We start from the raw sequence: 22381 nt of genomic DNA on the forward strand, positions 1-22381 counted from the left end.
ACTGTGTCCAATATTTTCACAAAGATAAAATAAGTCATATTTTTGGTTCATTTAATTGTTCAAACAAATTTACATTATTGCAATCAGTTGATAAAACATTGTCCTTTACAATTATAAAAGCTTTTTACAAAAATCAACTACTCTGCTTGCATGTCAGCAGACTGGGGTAGATCCTGCTGAAATCCTATGTATTGAATGAATAGAGAATCCTTTTGAATCGGGAAAAAATCGTTTTTGAATCAAGAATTGTGTTAAATTGAAAAAAAAAAAAAAGATTTTGAATCGAATCGTGACCCCAAGAATCGATATTGAATCGAATCGTGGAACACCCAAAGATTCACAGCTCTAATATATATATATATATATATATATATATATATATATATATATATATATATATATATATATATATATATATATATATATATATATATATATATATATATTATACTACAACAGAACTATTGTAAATTCTGGACTACTTATTTTCTACGCTTTGAACCTTGCGGCCCATAAAACGGTAGGGCTAATTTATCGATTTTCCTTCGCTGACGGCCATAATGTGTTAGCGGCCACCTGTCTATGGCGGTCGCTTGCCGATAGCGGCCGCAGAAAAAAGCACATCTATATATTTTGTTTATAGCAGCCGGCGGCCACTCATTTTCAGAGGCGTGTAGTAACGCGCTACATTTACTTTAGTAACTTTTTGGATAAATTGTGCTTGTCATAATAGTTTTAATGTAACATACTTTTTACTGTAACTTGAGCATTTTTGAGACGAAGGAACGCTACTTTTACTCCGTTACATTGAGTTTAATTCCGAGTGCAACATTTATTTATATCACAATTATTTATAATTATCAATTAAGGCTTGCAACGACGTATTATTATTATTATTTTTTTTTTATTTAAATATACCTTTATTTATAAAGTTCCACATTTACAAACAGACATATGAACAAGGACAATTAAAACAAGTACAAAAACAGTACAATACATCGCCAGGGGGTTGTTAATTTAATAAAGTAATTATAGTAGAATGTAAAATATATATGTAGTAATGTGTATAGTTATAGGCTCACACAAGTTCCATAAGTAGTTTAAATTTAGAGCATAGCATCATAGCTATGATGCTATGCTCCAAATTTAAACTAGTTTTCACAGATTTTTGGTTGTTATGTCAGCGACCCTGCTTCCGGCAGGCGTAGTCACGTGACTTCGTTCCGCCAATCCGACGTAAGCTGTAATGACGTTTGATCCCATTTCATCAATCAAACAAGCACAACGTACAGCTGTAGGAAGCTGAATTAGGTCAGTATTGTTAAAGTATATGATAAAATAGAAACTTACTTGTTTAATAAGTATCAGCATGTTCCCAAAGAAGACACTTTAATTACGTGACATGACCCCAGCACATCCCGGCTGTTTGAGAGAACTGGTAAGCAGAAACCTCCTAAAACAATTGACTCAAAAAAATCGATCTTTTTGTATGTCTCTGATGATCCTAATACCCACAAGTGTCAATTAAACACATTAAAATATTACCTACAACATCAAAAAGCAGTTGGAAGTTGAACTTACCTGTTAGAGCCGTAGTAGCTTTAGAGTCATGAGCGCTAGCTTTTTAGCATGTAGCATTATCTTATTCTATTGTATTTACATCAAACATAGCTAAATAAGCTGAAATGACCACAGTCGCCACCTAGTGTACGAGAGGCACACTGCGTCTGGCCATCAGTCACATTAGAGCAGGGGTGTCAAACTCAAATACAGAGTGGGCCAAAATTTAAAACTGAACAAAGCCGCTGGCCAAGGTTGAACAAATTAACCTTTTAATAGGGACCCAAACAAGTTTTGCATTGAATATTGAACAAGCAAGGCTTATATAACTTTATAGTGACATGTAAAATCGAGTTTCAAATAATAATAATAATAATAATTAAAAAATATCAATGGCATATCAAATACAATTTAAATAAAAATTGAATGCCTCTTTTCTATTTGCAGCCTTCTGAGGTAAATATCAAAATAAACTTTTTCCACAGGCTAATGATAAATTTGAAAATAAAATAACAATAATGAATGAATCAAACATTCAAGCCTTGAAGTAGCAAGAGAAAGTGCATGAATAAAACGTTAATTATTGCTCAGTTTGATACACTGATTTGCTTTAACACTGAATATGGAACAAGCAACGCTTATATAACTTAATAGTGCAAAATCTACTTTAAAAAAACAAACAAAAAAACATCAATGGTATATTAAATAAAATGTAAAAAAAAAAATGGAATGCCTCTTTTCTATTTGCAGCCTTCTGAGGTAAATATCAACATTTGGTGGTAGCGGGGGGTGTATATTGTAGTGTCCCAGAAGAGTTAGTGCTGCAAGGGGTTTTGGGTATTTGTTCTGTTGTGTTACGGTGCAGATGTTCTCCCAAAATGTGTTTGTCATTCTTGTTTGGTGTGGGTTCACAGTGTGGCGCATATTTGTAACAGTGTTAAAGTTGTTCGTACGCCCACCCTCAGTGTAACCTGTATGGCTGTTGACCAAGTATGCGTTGCATTCACTTGTGTGTGTGTATAAGCCGCATATATTATGTGACTGGGCCGGCACGCTGTTTGTATGGAGGAAAAGCGGACGTGACGACAGGTTGTAGAGGACGCTAAAGGCAGTGCCTTTAAGGCACGCCCCCAATATTGTTGTCCGGGTGGAAATCGGGAGAAATTCGGGATAATGGTTGTCCTGGGAGATTTTTGGGAGGGGCTCTGAAATTCGGGAGTCTTCGCAAGTATGAGCATTAGCGGTGAATGCGGTGTTACAGCCGCTGTATAATACCGGCGGGCCAACTCTAATGTTAATTTGATATTGCCTCAAGGGCCAAATGAAATTACACGGCGGGCCAAATTTGGCCCGCGGGCCAGAGTTTGACACCCATGCATTAGAGATACAGTAAGAGCATGGAAACTACAACTTCCCATGAAGCTGTGAAAATAGAAGAAACTGAATTATTTGACACATCAGACTAAAATAGTGCATATAAAAACGTACTGATTGTACAAACCCCGTTTCCATATGAGTTGGGAAAATGTGTTAGATGTAAATATAAACGGAATACAATGATTTGCAAATCCTTTTCAACCCATATTCAATTGAATGCACTACAAAGACAAGATATTTGATGTTCAAACTCATAAACTTAATTTTTTTTTTGCAAGTAATAATTATCTTAGAATTTCATGGCTGCAACATGTGCCAAAGTAGTTGGGAAGGGGCATGTTCACCACTGTGTTACATGGCCTTTCCTTTTAACAACACTCAGTAAACGTTTGGGAACTGAGGAGACACATTTTTGAAGCTTCTCAGGTGGAATTCTTTCCCATTCTTGCTTGATGTACAGCTTAAATTGTTCAACAGTCCGGAGGTCTCCCTTGTGGCATTTTAGGCTTCATAATGCGCCACACATTTTCAATGGGAGACAGGTCTGGACTACAGGCAGGCCAGTCTGGTACCCGCACTCTTTTACTATGAAGTCACGTTGATGTAACACGTGGCTTGGCATTGTCTTGCTGAAATAAGCAGGGGCGTCCATAGTAACGTTGCTTGGATGGCAACATATGTTGCTCCAAAACCTGTATGTACCTTTCAGCATTAATGGCGCCTTCACAGATGTGTAAGTTACCCATGTCTTGGGCACTAATACACCCCCATACCATCACAGATGCTGGCTTTTCAACTTTGCGCCTATAACTATCCGGATGGTTCTTTTCCGCTTTGGTCCGGAGGACACGACGTCCACAGTTTCCAAAAACAATTTGAAATGTGGACTCGTCAGACCACAGAACACTTTTCCACTTTGCATCAGTCCATCTTAGATGAGCTCAGGCCCAGCGAAGCCGACGACGTTTCTGGGTGTTGTTGATCAACGGTTTTCGCCTTACGTAGGAGAGTTTTAACTTGTACTTACAGATGTAGCGACCAACTGTAGTTACTGACAGTGGGTTTCTGAAGTGTTCCTGAGCCCATGTGGTGATATCCTTTACACACTGATGTCGCTTGTTGATGCAGTACAGCCTGAGGGATGGAAGGTCACGGGCTTAGCTGCTTACGTGCAGTGATTTCTCCAGATTCTCTGAACCCTTTGATGATATTACGGAGCGTAGATGGTGAAATCCCTCAATTCCTTGCAATAGCTGGTTGAGAAAGGTTTTTCTTAAACTGTTCAACTATTTGCTCACGCATTTGTTGACAAAGTGGTGACCCTCGCCCCATCCTTGTTTGTGAATGACTGAGCATTTCATGGAAGCTGCTTTTATACCCAATCATGGCACCCACCTGTTCCCAATTTGCCTGTTCACCTGTGGGATGTTCCAAATAAGTGTTTGATGAGCATTCCTCAACTTTATCAGTATTTATTGCCACCTTTCCCAGCTTCTTTGTCACGTGTTGCTGGCATCAAATTCTAAATTTAATGATTATTTGCAACAAAAAAAAAAGTTTATCAGTTTGAACATCAAATATGTTGTCTTTGTAGCATATTCAACTGAATATGGGTTGAAAATAATTTGCAAAAAATCATTGTATTCCGTTTATATTTACATCTAACACAATTTCCCAACTCATATGGAAACGGGGTTTGTAATATGTAGTGGGTGTGGCTTTTACACGGTGCGCTCAAAAATAATCAGTATCATCATCGCCCCTGCAAAAGCATAAGGGGCGGTCTCTACTTTTTACACTCGTTAACTCCTTGAATTATGCCCACAGTTTGACCCTGGAACAGATGATTTCTATTTCCACCGCGTCCTCTGGGAGGAATTGCCTCCAAGCAAGAGGCCGTGTCGGCGGTGGAAGTGATCGATGCTTCCTTGCCACAACTTCCCCCTCTTCCTTTCTTTATTCCGCCGCCGACTTGGATCCGTCCACCTTGGGAGGGGGGCGAATCGCGGTTGATACGTGTCAGGCCCAAAGCGCGTCTTTACCTGTCGGCGTCGGCGCTTGAAAGGGTGGATTAGCGGGAATAACAAGGCCCGGCGCTCAGACGCTTCAAACAGTCTATTAACCCGTGCGCTGACCCTTCAAAGCGCGCACATCACCGTCCAAAGCTGTCAATCCCACACCTCCCGCCACAATAAGAGCGGCCACTTCCCTGTCGGGATGGAGTGAGTTGTTGCGTTGGGGCCACAATGGCGGAGTGTAAGGAAAAACCGGCGGTGGTTTGATTACAATCATTACATTTGAGAAGATGTATTAGTCTTGGTCAAGCGGAACGCACGGGGCGGCAACAGGCCGTCCATCTGATGAACACCGCCGCGCTGACAGCGTCTCCGCCGCATTCCGACTGACCTGCTGTGATTGCTAGCGCTAGCCGAGAGATCACCCCGCCCCTCCAAGCCCCCGCCTCGCTAATCCCGATTTCCGGGGGTGACGAAAGTGGATCAAGCCGCCTTATCCCGGGACTCAAATTGTTGGCGGAGCTGATGTCGGTTGGGGGGAAATGAGGCCGCTGGCGTGCCATCTTGACACACACCACAGTCGGGTTGTTATGCAAAGCGCTTGTGCTGGTAATCGTCTCAAGGAACCCGGATCAGACTTTTGATCCCGGCTGGATCGCACTCGCCTTTCTTCACACCTGAAGTTCAGTAAAAATATACTTCCGTGCAGGGGTTCTTGATCATCGTCGGACCGCCAAAAAAAAAATCTGTTTCTCAGCGCAGCGGCACTCAGTTGTAATTCACTTTTCCACCACTTGTGGCGGTAATGACAACGTCAAACCCACAGAAGAAGTCTGGAGCTAAAGTCATAGAACCTTTTCTCAAGCGCAGAAAATATGACTAAAGTGGTGAAGCTGTATTTTCATTTGCGTTTTAATTTTATTGAAAGTTTATTATTAAATATTTGTGATTAACACATGCTTTCATATTCTTTGACAAGGTTGTTAATACGATCAAAATCAAGAGTAAGATTTTTACAAACATTTAAAAAGTAAATAAATTAAAATGAATAAATACTTTTTTTTTTAAAGTAAGATTACTAATACAGGGTTAATATTTTAAAATTAAATGAACAAATAAATGAATAAAAAAGAGTAAGATTACTAATACAGTGTTAATATTTTTTAATTTTTTTAAATGAAGTAGATTAAAAAAAAGTTAAAAGCAAGATTACTAATAGTGTTGTTGTTTTAAAAAGTAAATACATTAAAATAAATAAATACAATTAAATAAAAAAGTAAGATTACTAATACGGTGTCGATATTTGAAAAATAAATGCATTAAAATAAATAAAACAAAAACGAAAAAAGTAGTAAAATTACTAATACTGTGTTAATATTTAAAAATAAATACATTAAAATAAAACAATTGATTAAAAAAATAAAACAGTGAGATTACTAATATAGTATTGATATTTAAAAAAAATAAATACATATAAATAAAAAAAATAAAAAAATGAGATCAATAATAATGTTAATATTTAAAAAATAAAATACATACAAATAATCAAATAAAAGAAAAAAAGTACCTTTACTAATACAGTGTTGATATTTAAAAAAAACTAATACAATAAAAAAGTAAAATTACTAATACAGTGTTAATATTAATTTAAAAAAAAATAAATAAAGTAGTTTAAAAACAAGTTAAAAGCAAGATTACTAATAGTGTTGTTGTTGTAAAAAGTAAATACATTAAAATAAAATAAAAAATAAAAAAGTAAGATTACTAATATGGTGTTGATATTTGAAAAATAAATACATTAAAATAAATAAATAAATAAAACAAAAACAAAAAAAGTAGTAAAATTACTAATACAGTGTTAATATTTACAAATAAATACATTAAAATAAAACAATTGATTAAAAAAATAAAACAATAAGATTACTAATATAGTGTTGATATTTAAAAAAACTACAACATACAAACAAATAAAAAAAATAAAAAAATGAGATCAATAATACAGTGTTAATATTTAAAAAATAAAATACATACAAATAATAAAATAAAAGAAAAAAAGTACCTTTACTAATACAGTGTTGATATTTTAAAAAACTAATACAATAAAAAAGTAAAATTACCAATACAGTGTTAATATTTAAAAAAAAGTAAATCAATTAAAATAAATAAATAAATTATAGAATGAAAAAAAAAGGAAGATTTCTAATACAGTGTTAATATTTGAGTGGGCCCCTCTGTTATGACAATATTGGGCAGTGAGGTGAAAAAGATTAAGAACCCCTGCTTTTGTGCAGTGTTTATTAACCATGGTTGGGCTGTGAGCGCCCCCTAGAGGGCCGCCAAAAAAATATCTGTTTCTCAGCTGTGGTCCGTATGGGCCGCAGCGGTACTCAGTTGCAATACACTTTTACACCACTTGTGGCAGTAATGACAACATCAAACACACAGATGGAGTCTGGAGCTAAAGTCACAGTCACACATACATGAACCTTGAGAATTGATATTGATATTGATATCTATCTGAAACAGTATCAGCAGGAATCATACCTACGTTTAGTATTTTGTAGTAGGGAGTGTTGGAAAAGGTTTGATCAAGTGAAATGAGTCAAACAGAGATCAATGGTAGCTATAAAAACACTAACCTATTTATTAATAACTACCTGGAATGGCCTTATACAGTCTTTAAGTTGAAGTGGAGTGGTAATTGTCTTTTGGCCAAACTGAGTGGCCAGAATGATTCATGAAGTTAGCTCATGATGCAGTAAGTTGAATGACGCGGACACATTTGTTACCGGATACTTCTGCCTTGGAGACTTTGTATGTGTACGAAATATGCAACTATAAGTATTTGATACTTGTTTATATTGACACATGTGCAATATTGTTCAATTAATATTACAAATGTCTAGCTTGTGTGCTATTGTGTGCTTAGCTGTTGTGTAGCTGCTAGTTGCCTATAGCCTAGCATGTTTACCTTTTGTACTTTCATAAAATAAAAATATGTGTTTATTGGAGGACATTTAGATGTTAACTAGCTGTCCAGCTTTGCACAAGTACACATGCTGCAGGACTGCCTGTATTGCACATGATATCGCACACAACTAAACATGCTGCAGGACTGCTTGTATTGCACATGATATCGCACACAACTAAACATGCTGCAGGACTGCTTGTATCGCATATGATTTCACACACAAGTAAACATACCGCAGCAGTGCTTGTATCGCACATTATATCACACACAAGTAAACACGCTCCAAAACTGCTTGTATCGCACATCATATCACACGCAAGCAAACACGCTGCGGGGCCGCTTGTATCGCACATGATATCACACGCAAGTAAACATGCTGCAGGACTGCTTGTATCACATGTCATATCACACACAAGTAAACACTTCGCAGGACTGCTTGTATCGCACATAATGTTACACACAAGTAAAAACGCTGCAGGACCGCTTGTATTGCACATGATATCTCACAAGTAAACACTGCAGGACTGCTTGTATCGCACATGATATTACACACAAGTAAACACGCAAAACTGCTTGTATCGCACATATCACACGGAAGCAAAGACGCTGCGGGGCCACTTTTATCGCACACGATATCACACGCAAGTAAACATGCTGGAGGACTGCTGGTATAACATGTGATATCACACACAAGTAAACACAACACAGGACTGCTTGTATCGCACATAATGTTACACACAAGTAAACATGCTGCAAAACTGATTATATTGCACATGATATCTCACACAAGTAAACAGGCTGCAGGACTGCTTGTATCGCACATGATATCACACACAAGTAAACACGCTGCAAAACTGCTTGTATCGCACATGTCACACGCAAGCAAAGACGCTGCGGGGCCACTTGTATCGCACATGATATCACACGCAAGTAAACATGCTGCAGGACTGCTGGTATCACATGTGATATCACACACAAGTAAACACAATGCAGGACTGCTTGTATCGCACATAATGTTGCACACAAGTAAACACGCTGCAAAACTGTTTATATTGCACATGATATCTCACACAAGTAAACAGGCTACGGGACTGCTTGTATCGCACATGATATCACACACAGGTAAACACGCTGCATGACTCCTTGTATCGCACATTATATCACACACAGGTAAACCAGCTGCAGGATTGCTTGTATCGCACTTGATATCACACACAAGTAAACACACTGCAGGACCGCTTGTATCGCACATGATGCGCAAGTAATTAAGCTGCGTGACTGCTTATATCGCACATTATTTTACACGCATGTAAACACGCTGCAGGACTGCTTGTATCACATGTGATATCACACACAAGTAAACACGTCGCAGGACTGCTTGTATCGCACATAATGTCAGACAAGTAAACACGCTGCAAAACTGCTTATATTGCACATGATATCTCACACAAGTAAACACACTGCAGGACTGCTTGTATCGCACATGATATCACACACTGGTAAACACGCTGCATGACTCCTTGTATCGCACATTATATCACACACAGGTAAACCCGCTGCGGGATTGCTTGTATCGCACTTGATATCGCACACAAGTAAACACACTGCGGGACCGCTTGTACCGCACATGATATCAAGCGCAAGTAATTAAGCTGCATGACTGCTTATATCGCACATGATTTTACACGCAAGTAAACACGCTGCAGGACTGCTTGTATCACATGTGATATCACACACAAGTAAACACGTCGCAGGACTGCTTGTATCGCACATGATGTCACACACAAGTAAAAGCGCAGCATGACTGCTTGTATCGCACATGATATCACACATTGTAACTGCTAGCAAGTATAATCCCGTATTGTTCGAAGATATATGCCATAAAAGTAAGTCACATGCGTGGTTTTGCATGTCAGCACTACAGCAGTCATCCATAGCAAAAATCAACCAAACACAATTTGGACTTCTGGAGTTCTTCAAGGAAACGACTTAAAGGCCTACTGAAAGCCACTACTACCGACCCGCAGTCTGATAGTTTATATATCAATGATGAATTCTTAACATTGCAACACATGCCAATACGGCCGGGTTAACTTATAAAGTGACATTTAAAACTTTCCGGGAAATATCCGGCTGAAACGTCGCGGTATGATGATGTATGCGCGTGACGAAGTCAGAGTAACGGAAGTTATGGTACCCGTAGAATCCTATACAAAAAGCTCTGTTTTCATTTCATAATTCCACAGTATTCTGGACATCTTTTGCAATTTGTTTAATGAACAATGAAGGCTGCAAATAAGACAGTTGTAGGTGGGATCGGTGTATTAGCAGCGGACTACAGCAACACAACCAGGAGGACTTTGTTGGAGCGCTAGCCGCGCTATCCGCGCTAGCCGCGCTAGCCGCGCTAGCCGCGCTAGCCGCGCTAGCCGCGCTAGCCGCGCTAGCCGCGCTAGCCGCCGACCTCACCTTGACTTCCTACGTCTCCGGGCCGCCAAACGCATCGGGTGAAGTCCTTCGTCCTTCTGCCGATTGCTGGAACGCAGGTGAGCACGGGTGTTGATGAGTAGATGAGGGCTGGCTGGGGTAGGTGGAGAGCTAATGTTTTTAGCATAGCTCTGTGAGGTCCCGTTGCTAAGTTGCTAAGTTAGCTTCAATGGCGTCGTTAGCACAGCATTGTTAACCTTCGCCAGCCTGGAAAGCATTAACCGTGTATTTACATGTCCACGGTTTAATAGTATTGTTGATTTTCTATCTATCCTTCCAGTCAGGGGTTTATTTTTTTGTTTCTATATGCAGTTAAAGCACGATGCTATCACGTTAGCTCGTAGCTAAAGCATTTTGCCGATGTATTGTCGTGGAGATAAAAGGCACTGAATGTCCATTTCGCGTTCTCGACTCTCATTTTCAAGAGGATATAGTATCCGAGGTGGTTTAAAATACAAATCCGTGATCCACAATAGAAAACGGAGAGTGTGGAATCCAATGAGCCAGCTTGTACCTAAGTTACGGTCAGAGCGAAAAAAGATACGTCCATCACTGTCTCTCAAGTCCTTCACTGTAACGTTCCTCATCTACAAATCTTTCATCCTCGCTGAAATTAATGGGGTAATCGTCACTTTCTCGGTCCGAATCTCTCTCGCTCCATTGTAAACAACGGGGAATTGTGAGGAATACTAGCTCCTGTGACGTCACGCTACTTCCGGTACAGGCAAGGCTTTTTTTTATCAGCGAGCAAAAGTTGCGAACTTTATCGTCGATTTTCTCTACTAAATCCTTTCAGCAAAAATATGGCAATATCGCGAAATGATCAAGTATGACACATAGAATGGATCTGCTATTCCCGTTTAAATTAAAAAAAATCATTTCAGTAGGCCTTTAAGTTCATTTGTTTTTGATGAAGTAAAAATTAAAAAAAAGAGGTGACCTTTGACCTCTGGAAATCGACACCATTCCCACAGACAAACTCCAAGAAAGAGTTGAAACCGCAAAAAGAGGAAAATATCTCCGCATTTTCTTGACTTTTCACTTCCCGCCTGAGCAGAGGACGTGTCCCAACACTTTTGCACGCGCTGGGCTAATAGCGCTGTCGGCGGCGTTTATTTGCATAGAGCATTTCAATTTCAAAGGCCGCCGAAATGCGCTTTATTGCGGGGGAAATGAAGGAGCAGCGTGCGACGTAACATTGAAATCTACAGTATGTATATATTATTAATGGCAGTACAGCGAGCACATGGAATTATTCCATCATGGAAACGGTAGAATGGAAAGATTATAAAGCAGTATCAATAAAACAGTAACAGAGAGAACTCATAAAAAGGCAATCTTTGCAATCTGGGCGTAAAAATGCAATAAAATTAAACCCTTGCTCCATTCTAATTATATAAATTATGCCCTAAATATCAAGTATCTGTTCCAGCTTTATAATCACATCATGTGTGTTGTTTCTTAAAACAGATTCAAATATTCAATCAAGGCTGCCAAAAAAAGATGACGTTTGCAGAGGAGACGAGTTTATCACAGCTGGCGGCCATGTTTTTGTCTTTTTTTTTTTTTTGCCTATCGTTCCCAATCCTTATGTAAGACGAAAACACAGGTATTTTTCTTTTTTATGCATTCTAACTCATAAATAAACTCTAGCAAGAGTCAGCTATTCTGCCTATGAAGCATGGAAAAAAAACATCAATGTTTTATGTACACAATGCAAGTATATATGTAATGTAGTATCTGATTGTTTACATATTTTGCTCATTTTAAGCATCAGACGAGACAAGAGCACATATGTTTTTATTTTTTTATGCATTCTACCACATAAATGAACTCTAGCAAGAAAACAGCTAACAACACAGGTCATGTTATTCGATCTATTCTGCCTATAATGCACTTAAAAAAAAACATCAATGTTTTATGTACACACTGTAGGTATACATGTAATGTAGTATCTGTCACATTCATAATAACGTGATTGTTTATGTATTTTGCTCATTTTAACCACTAGACAAGACAAGGACACATATATGTTTTTCTTTTTCTTGCATTCTAACTCGTAAATAAACTCTAGCAAGAGGCAGCTAACGACACAGGTAATGTTATTCGATCTATTCTGCTTATAAAGCACTTAAAAAAAATACATCACTGTTTTATGTACACGTAAGTATATATGTGATGCAGTATCTGTCACATTCATAATAACATGTGATTGTTTACATATTCTGCTAATCAATCAATCAATGTTTATTTATATAGCCCTGAATCACAAGTGTCTCAAAGGGCTGCACAAGCCACAACGACATCCTCGGTACAGAGCCCACATACGGGCAAGGAAAAACTCACCCCAGTGGGACGTCGATGTGAATGACCGCATATGTGGGTAACCCCCCCCCAGGGGAGACCGAAAGCAATGGATGTCGAGTGGGTCCTTTTAAGCATCAGACAAGACAAGAACACATATGTTTTTCTTTTTTTATGCATTCTAACTCGTAAAATACGGCATGTAAGAGGTGGCTAACAGTGCACTTAATGGGTGTCTTTTAAAGCCCTCTGAAAAACATCCAAAAACTGCCAAAAAATACTCCATTTACATTTCGTGACCTGAATATTAAGCAAGTATTAGCGATATTGTTATTATAAGCGCTAACGCAGAGGAACTACTTTTAGCAGCACCGCGATCACAGAGAGCTAACTAGCTTATGCTCCTATATTGACATACTGAGCTGCTGCGTCGCCTCTGAGTTGGTGAAAGTTAATTTTAGATTCACCTGGATAGTAGAAGGTTGTGGACATAAGTTGAGAAGTTGGTCAACTTTGACATCCGACTTAGACCCGGAGATGGCAAGAAAGACGTTCGTTTGTGGATTTTGATTAAAGCTTCATCTAAACGGGAATATATAAACATCCCATCAGTCGGCATCCCAGTGAGAGCAGACATTGCACAGTAAGTGATTGTTTTATTATGTTTCTACTTCTTGTTTAGCACCTAGCAATACTGCTACTTGCAGGGTCTGTTTAGCACATAGCTTCTAAAAGGTGTAGATCAGGGGTCACCAACGCGGTGCCCGCAGGCACCAGGTAGCCCGTAAGGACCAGATGAGTAGCCCGCTGGCCTGTTCTAAAAATAGCTCAAATAGCAGCACTTACCAGTGAGCTGCCTCTATTTTTTAAATTTTATTTATTTACTAGCAAGCTGGTCTCGCTTTGCCCGACATTTGTAATTCTAAGAGAGACAAAACTCCAATACAATTTGAAAATCCAAGAAAATATTTTAAAGACTTGGTCTTCACTTGTTTAAATAAATTCATTAATTTTTTTACTTTGCTTCTTATAACTTTCAGAAAGACAATTTTAGAGAAAAAATACAACCTTAAAAATGATTTTAGGATTTTTAAACACATATACCTTTTTACCTTTTAAATTCCTTCCTTTTTTATTGTAAAAAATAATAAATACATTTTAATTTAATTCTTCATTTTAGCTTCTGTTTTTTCGACGAAGAATATTTGTGAAATATTTCTTCAAACTTATTATGATTAAAATTCAAAAAAAAAATTCTGGCAAATCTAGAAAATCTGTAGAATCAAATTTAAATCTTATTTCAAAGTCTTTTGAATTTCTTTTAAAATTTTTGTTCTGGAAAATCTACAAGAAATAATGATTTGTCTTTCTTAGAAATATAGCTTGGTCCAATTTGTTATATATTCTAACAAAGTGTAGATTGGATTTTAACCTATTTAAAACATGTCATCAAAATTCTAAAATTAATCTTAATCAGGAAAAATTACTAATGATGCTCCATAAATTCTTTTTAAAATTTGTTTCCAAAAGATTTGAATTAGCTAGTTTTTCTCTTCTTTTTTTTGGTTGAATTTTGAATTTTAAAGAGTCGAAATTGAAGATAAACTATGTTTCAAAATGTAATTGTAATTGTTTTCGTGTTTTGTCCTCTTTTAAACCGTTCAATTAAGTGTAAACATCATTAATTATTAATAATAACATCGAGTTAAAGGTAAATTGAGCAAATTGGCTATTTCTGGCAATTTATTTAAGTGTGTATCAAACTGGTAGCCCTTCGCATTAATCAGTACCCAAGAAGTAGCTCTTGGTTTCAAAAAGGTTGGTGACCCCTGGTGTAGATCATCCTCCGTATATTCAGGCTCAAAAATATAAGGTATGGATCATCGTTTGTCCCAAAGTAGTCGTCGTTGTCTCTCATGAAGTCTGCCATGATTAGTAGTGTTGTTGTTGTTGAAGGAAAAAGTGACCGTTGTAATGCTTGAAATGAGCAAAATACGTAAATATCAAATGTTATTATGAATGTGACAGATACTACATTACATATATACTTACAACGCGAACATAAAACATTGATGGAGGTTTTTTAAAGTGCTTTTATAGGTGGAGTAGATCGAATCACATTACCTGCATTGTTAGCTGACTCTTGCTAGAGTTTATTTACGACCTTGAATGCATACAAAAACAAAACATGTGTGTTCTTGTCTTCTCCGATGGTTAAAATGGGCAAAATATAGAGATGTCCGATAATATCGGCCTGCCGATATTATCGGCCGATAAATGCGTTAAAATGTAATATCGGAAATGATCGGTATCGGTTTTTTTATTATCAGTATCGTTTTTTGTTGTTGTTTTTTATTAAATCCACATAAAAAACACAAGATACACTTACAATTAGTGCACCAACCCAAAAAACCTCCCTCCCCCATTTACACTCATTCACACAAAAGGGTTGTTTCTTTCTGTTATTAATATTCTGGTTCCTACATTATATATCAATATATATCAATACAGTCTGCAAGGGATACAGTCCGTAAGCACACATGATTGTGCGTGCTGCTGGTCCACTAATAATACTAACCTTTAACAGTTAATTTTACAAATTTTTAATTAATTACTAGTTTCTATGTAACTGTTTTTATATTGTTTTACTTTCTTTTTTATTCAAGAAAATGTTTTTAATTTATTTATCTTATTTTATTTGATTCATTTTTTAAAAAAGTACCTTATCTTCACCATACCTGGTTGTCCAAATTAGGCATAATAATGTGTTAATTCCACGACTGTATATATCGGTTGATATCGGTATCGGTTGATATCGGTATCGGTAATTAAAGAGTTGGACAATATCGGCATATCGGATATCGGCAAAAAGCCATTATCGGACATCCCTAGCAAAATACGTAAATAATCACATGTTATTATGAATGTGACAGATACTACATTACACGTATACTTACAGCATGTACATAAAACATTGATGTTTTGTTTTAAGTGCATTATAGGCAGAATAAACTGAATCACATTGCTTGTTTTGTTAGCTGACTCTTGCTAAAGTTTATTTACGAGTTAGAATGCAAGAAAAAGAAAAACATATGTGCCCGTGTCTTGTCTGATGGTTAAAATGAGCAAAATATGTAAACAATCACATGTTATTATGAATGTGATGGATACTACATTACATGTATACTTGCAGTGTGTACATAAAACAGTGATGTTTTTTTTTAAGTGCCTTATAGGCAGAATAGATCAAATCTCAATACCTGTGTTGTTAGCTGACTCTTGCTAGAGTTTATTTACGAGCTAGAATACATAAAAAAGTAAAACGTGTGTTCTTGTCTCTTACAAGGATTGTGAACGATAGGCACAATTCCCCCCCAAAAAGTGCAGTTCTCCCCTGTAAACACTTTCAAGCCTCAGTAGTGATAATTCCCAGCGCTCTCAAACGCAGCATTTTACAGCCCGTCGTTATCTGAGTAACATTTGCACTCTGGGCTCTATTAGCTGACCTGAGTCGATACATCCTTCAAGGTGTCCGCGAGCTCCACGGTGATTTGCTGGCGTCGAACCCGCAGTACTTTTCACGTCTATCGTGCGAACCGTCCAAGTAGGAGACGCTCGCCTCGCTCGTCTATATCTCGCCCGACGTCTTTATCTGCGTTTGTTTTAACGACCACGCTGCGGGAGATACCATCAAAGCCCGACCCACCCCCACCAGGAAGAGGTTATTTGTGTGCGTTCCAGAGCTCCCCAATCTGCAGACGGCAGGGTGGTCTGCCAAACACGGGATCACAAGGACTTACGGAAGGAGGGCGATTTGTCTGCAAAAAGCTGCTCCTCGCAGATTTTAATTCCTCTGAAGCTGACCCGAGATTTTCAACGCCAGCTTCGGGGAAATCTTGTAAGCAAATGAAGTCCGGTGACAAACCTCAAAACCTCCTCCCAAAACTTCAAAGTTGTATCGTTGGTAAACTTGACTCCCCGACCACCTTAAAGGCCTACTGAAAGCCTCTACTACCGACCACGCAGTCTGATAGTTTATATATCAATGATGAAATCTTAACATTGAAACACATGCCAATACGGCCGGGTTAACTTATAAAGTGCAATTTTAAAATTCCCGCCACACTTCCGGTTGAAAAACTCCTTTGGATATGATTTATGCGCGTGACGTCACAAAATCCACGGAAGTGGTTGTACCCCATCTGACCCGATATAAAAACCTCTTGTTTTCTTCGACAAAATTCCACAGTATTCTGGACATCTGTGTTGGTGAATCTTTTGCAATTTGTTTAATGAACAATGGAGGCTGCAAAGAAGAACGTTGTAAGTGGGATCGATCGGTGTATTAGCGGCTAAGTACAATACTTACAGCAACACAACAAGGACTACTTACTACGCCTAGCCGATGCTTGCCGCCAAACCCACGGATGAAGTCCTTCGTCGCGCCGTTGATCGCTGGAACGCAGGTGAGCACGGCTGTTGATGGGAAGATGAGGGCTGGCTGGCGTAGGTGGAGCGCTAATGTTTTTATCATAGTTCTGTGAGGTCCGGCTGCTAAGTTGCTAAATTAGCCTTAGCGTCGTTAGCAACAGCATTGTTAAGCCTTACCAGGCTGAGAATTTTTAACCGTGTAGTTACATGTCCATGGTTTAATAGTATTGTTGATCTTCTGTCTATCCTTCCAGTCAGGGGTTTATTTCTTTTGTTTCTATCTTCATTTGAGAACGATGCTATCACGTTAGCTCAGTAGCTAAGTGTGTCACCGATGTATTGTCGTGGGGATAAAAGTCACTTTAAATGTCCATTTCGCGTGCTCGACTCTCATTTTCAAGAGGATATAGTATCCGAGGTGGTTTAAAATACAAATCTGTGATCCACAATAGAAAAAGGAGAGAGTGTGGAATCCAATGAGCCAGCTTGTACCTAAGTTACGGTCAGAGCGAAAAAAGATACGTCCATCACTGCCTCTCTAGTCATTCACTGTAACGTTCCTCATCTACGAATCTTTCATCCTCGCTCAAATTAATGGGGTAATCGTCGCTTTGTCGCTCCGAATCTCTCTCGCTCCATTGTAAACAACGGGGAATTGTGAGGAATACTAGCTCCTGTGACGTCACGCTACTTCCGGTACAGGCAAGGCTTTTTTTTATCAGCGAGCAAAAGTTGCGAACTTTATCGTCGATTTTCTCTACTAAATCCTTTCAGCAAAAATATGGCAATATCGCGAAATGATCAAGTATGACACATAGAATGGATCTTCTATTCCCGTTTAAATAAAAAAAAATCATTTCAGTAGGCCTTTAAGAGCAGTGCTGCGCTGCAAAAAGTCAGTGTTCAAAAACAAGAAAAAAAATTACAAAAATTAGGGGTATTTTATTTGAACTAAGCAAAATTATCTGCTAACAGAACAAGAAAATTTGGCTTGTCAAGACTTTCTAAAACAAGTAAAATTAGCTAACTTCAATGAACCCAAAAATACCTTAAAATAAGTATATTCTCACTAATAACAAGTGCACTTTTCTTGGTAGAAAAAAAAAGAGACCTTTTTGCTCAATATGTTGAAAAATATTCTTAAATTAAGTAAATGCTAGTGCCATTATCTTGACATAATGATATGCGCTTGGCATTACATTTCTTGAAACCAGCAAACTTATACTAAAAACACACGTATTGTTCTTAATGGAAAGGCAACAAGACTTGTTACTCTCGGGGTCTCCTTGCCGCTCAGGCAAATCATATTGTCTAAAAAGGCATTTTTCCATCGATAACATGACATCATCGCATTAAGTGCGTGCTCTTTCAGTAAATTAGTGCGCATATATACAGCCCGGCCCCCGGCCAAAACATTTTTAATTGTAATTTTGAAGAATTAATTTGAATGTGCATGAACTATTTCTGTTCAAAATAGTTAGAAATGTCACATGTTAAATGTTTAAATATTAACTGTTCGTTTACTGTACTGTGCCAACTGTACTACTTTATGAGTACGTATGTTCTATTGTTTCATTGAAAATAAAACAGCAAAGTCCATCTGTTTTAATTATGGGACACAATTGTGTCAAAGTCATGATTTTTTTTTTCATGCTTGAAATAAGAAATTATTACTATAAAAAAGTAGTTTTATACTTGTGAGTGTTAATGACACAGCTTTGCAACACTTGATATTCTAGTTTCAAACATGTTTTACTCAATATAGGTCATACAATCTCAATATAGGTCATAAAATCTTTACCGGCCCGCCACACATTCTGGAAATGCCATTGCAAAAATAAAAAAAACATTAAAAAAAGTGGAATGAGGTGACATTTAACTAGAAAAAGTTGCAAGGTTGACACAAAGCTACCACGCAGGCTGTTTTTTTTCTTTTGTCTATCTTTATTTTTCTTTTTTTGCCATTGCTCAAAAAAAAATTAAATAATGAATGTTATAATGAATTATTGACCTATTCAAGGCTCCAATTATTTCAAATATTTCACTTTAAAATGTTTTATGTGGAAAATATTGCACAACATATTGTGTGGTTGCCATACAAACACATCAACATTTTCTTTGACAAAAGAGCATAAAACAAACAAAATAATAGTTCAAACGTAAAATCGACAGATATATATGAAGTTGATCTTGTAACTTAAGTGTTGAAAGTTAAAAAAATAACATAAAAATGTATCACTTTATGAATGGTGCACCTTTTGGATCCCCAATATATTTAATGGGATTTTATTTATCTTTTCACTGCGATTATTCAAAAATAATAATGAATTAAAATCAATGGTGTCCTGCATTATTGATCTTTTTAAGGCTCTAAGTACTTCACATCAAACATTGCTTTCTGAATGTTTTGGGCAGTGGGGGAAATACTGCATATTTCAGTTTTATTATAAAAAACAAAGTTGTCTTTGACAGAAAAGGCATAAAACCCTTTTTGGGTTCTTTTAACTTTATACCAACCTGAAGTTGATATACTGTAGAGATTTACTGTAAGCGTTAAATAAAAATAAATAAATAATAATTTAAATGGTTTTTAACATTTTAATGACTTAGACCCTTTATGGTCCCCAGGAGCCCTAAAGGTAAAAAAAAAAAAAAAAAATCCATATATTTTGTTATGGTTTGAAAATGAAAAATATCAAAATGGCCCCCGCAGGCTTTCATTTTTCCGTGTTTGGCCCTCATTGGAAAAAGTTTGGACACCCCTGGGTTACCGGGTCGACAACTCGGGCTTTTAGCTCGGTAGTTGGCACGCTCGTTTCCAATGCTCAAGTGGGAGACCTGGGTAAACAGGAAGCAGGAATTGAATCGCTTCACTTCCTGTGCACACCAGAATGCATCACAACAACAATTAGACCATTCTCTTCTCCTATTGGTCGCAAGAAGGACAACAGGAAGAAGGTGTCAATAAACAACATGAAGATTTGTTGATGAATGCAATACAAGTCCTGTACGTTCACTAGGGATGGGTGCTGAATCTGGTTCTTTTTCTGGCACTGACCGACCGAGCAGCGATGCACGTAAACTTCAATGACAGTGTTTTGGTACCGCTGTATCGCACATGATATCACACATAAGCGAACACGCTGCAGAACCGCTTGTGCCGCAACATGATATCACACACAAGCAAACACGCTGCAGATCCGCTTGCATCGCACATGATATCACACACAAGCAAAAACGGCGCCGAACCGCTTGTGTCGCAACATGATATCATACACAAGCAAACACGCTGACGAACCGCTTGTGTCACAACATGATATCATACACAAGCAAACACGCTGACGAACCGCTTGTGTCGCAACATGATATCATACACAAGCAAACACGCTGCAGATCCGCTTGTGTCGCACATGATATCACACACAAGCAAACACGGTGCCGAACCGCTTGTGTCGCAACATGATATCATACACAAGCAAACACGCTGCAGATCCGCTTGTGTCACACATGATATCACACACCAGTAAACACGCTGTAGCACTGCTTGCATCGCACATGATATCACACGCAAGCAAACACGCTGCAGGACTGCTTGTGATATAACACACAAGTAAACACGCTGTAGCACTGCTTGTATCGCACATGATATCACACACAACCAAACACGCTGCAGGACCACTTGTATCGCACATGATATCACATATAACTAAACACGCTGCAGGACTGCTTGTGTTGCACGTGATATCACACACAAGTAAACACGCTGCAGGACTGCTTGTATCGCACATGATATCACACACAAGTAAACACGCTGCAGGACTGCTTGTATCGCACATGATATCACACACAACTAAACAGGCTGCAGGACTGCTCGTATTGCACAGTATATCACACACAAATAAACAGGCTGCAGGACTGCTTGTATCGCACATTATATCACACACAAGTAAACACGCTGCAGGACTGCTTGTATCGCACATGATATCACACACAACTAAACAGGCTGCAGGACTGCTCGTATTGCACAGTATATCACACACAAATAAACAGGCTGCAGGACTGCTTGTATTGCACATGATATCACACGCAAGAAAACAGGCTGCTGGACTGCTTGTATCGCACATGATATCACACACAACTAAACAGGCTGCAGGACTGCTCGTATTGCACAGTATATCACACACAAATAAACAGGCTGCAGGACTGCTTGTATTGCACATGATATCACACGCAAGAAAACAGGCTGCTGGACCGCTTGTATCGCACATGATATCACATATAACCAAACACGCTGCAGGACTGCTTGTGTTGCACGTGATATCACACACAAGTAAACACGCTGTAGCACTGCTTGTATCGCACATCATATTATACACAAGTCAACACGCTATAGCACTGTTTGTATCGCACATGATATCACACGCAAGCAAACACGCTGCAGGACTCCTTGTGTCGCAACATGATATACACAACTAAGCACGCTGCAGGACTGCCTGTATCGCACATGATATCACACACAACTAAACAGGCTGCAGGACTGCTCGTATTGCACATATCACACGCAAATAAACAGGCTGCAGGACTGCTAGTATCGCACATGATGTCACACGCAAGTAAACAGGCTGCTGGACTGCTTGTATCGCACATGATATCACACACAACTAAACAGGCTGGAGGACTGCTCGTATTGCACAGTATATCACACACAAATAAACAGGCTGCAGGACTGCTTGTATTGCACATGATATCACACGCAAGAAAACAGGCTGCTGGACTGCTTGTATCGCACATGATATCACACACAACTAAACAGGCTGCAGGACTGCTCGTATTGCACAGTATATCACACACAAATAAACAGGCTGCAGGACTGCTTGTATTGCACATGATATCACACGCAAGAAAACAGGCTGCTGGACCGCTTGTATCGCACATGATATCACATATAACCAAACACGCTGCAGGACTGCTTGTGTTGCACGTGATATCACACACAAGTAAACACGCTGTAGCACTGCTTGTATCGCACATCATATTATACACAAGTCAACACGCTATAGCACTGTTTGTATCGCACATGATACCACACGCAAGCAAACACGCTGCAGGACTCCTTGTGTCGCAACATGATATACACAACTAAGCACGCTGCAGGACTGCCTGTATCGCACATGATATCACACACAACTAAACCGGCTGCAGGACTGCTCGTATTGCACATATCACACGCAAATAA

General features: G+C 38.4%; 1 protein-coding gene across 4 annotated transcripts in view; it reads right to left on the bottom strand.

Moving 5' to 3' along the window:
- LOC133658960 (contactin-associated protein-like 5) overlaps positions 1-22381 on the bottom strand; it is a 318220-nt gene that overhangs the window by 267320 nt on the left and 28519 nt on the right. Inside the window, exon 1 of one of the 4 annotated variants that reach the window (XM_062061523.1) lies at positions 16221-16239. The exons of the other annotated variants lie outside the window; for them this stretch is intronic. The gene's annotated coding sequence lies outside the window, so the exon portion shown is untranslated. Of the gene's footprint in view, positions 1-16220; positions 16240-22381 lie in introns of those variants that run through there. 4 annotated transcript variants of the gene reach the window in all.

This window comes from Entelurus aequoreus, linkage group LG10 (assembly GCF_033978785.1).
Source record: "Entelurus aequoreus isolate RoL-2023_Sb linkage group LG10, RoL_Eaeq_v1.1, whole genome shotgun sequence".
NCBI lineage: Eukaryota > Metazoa > Chordata > Actinopteri > Syngnathiformes > Syngnathidae > Entelurus > Entelurus aequoreus.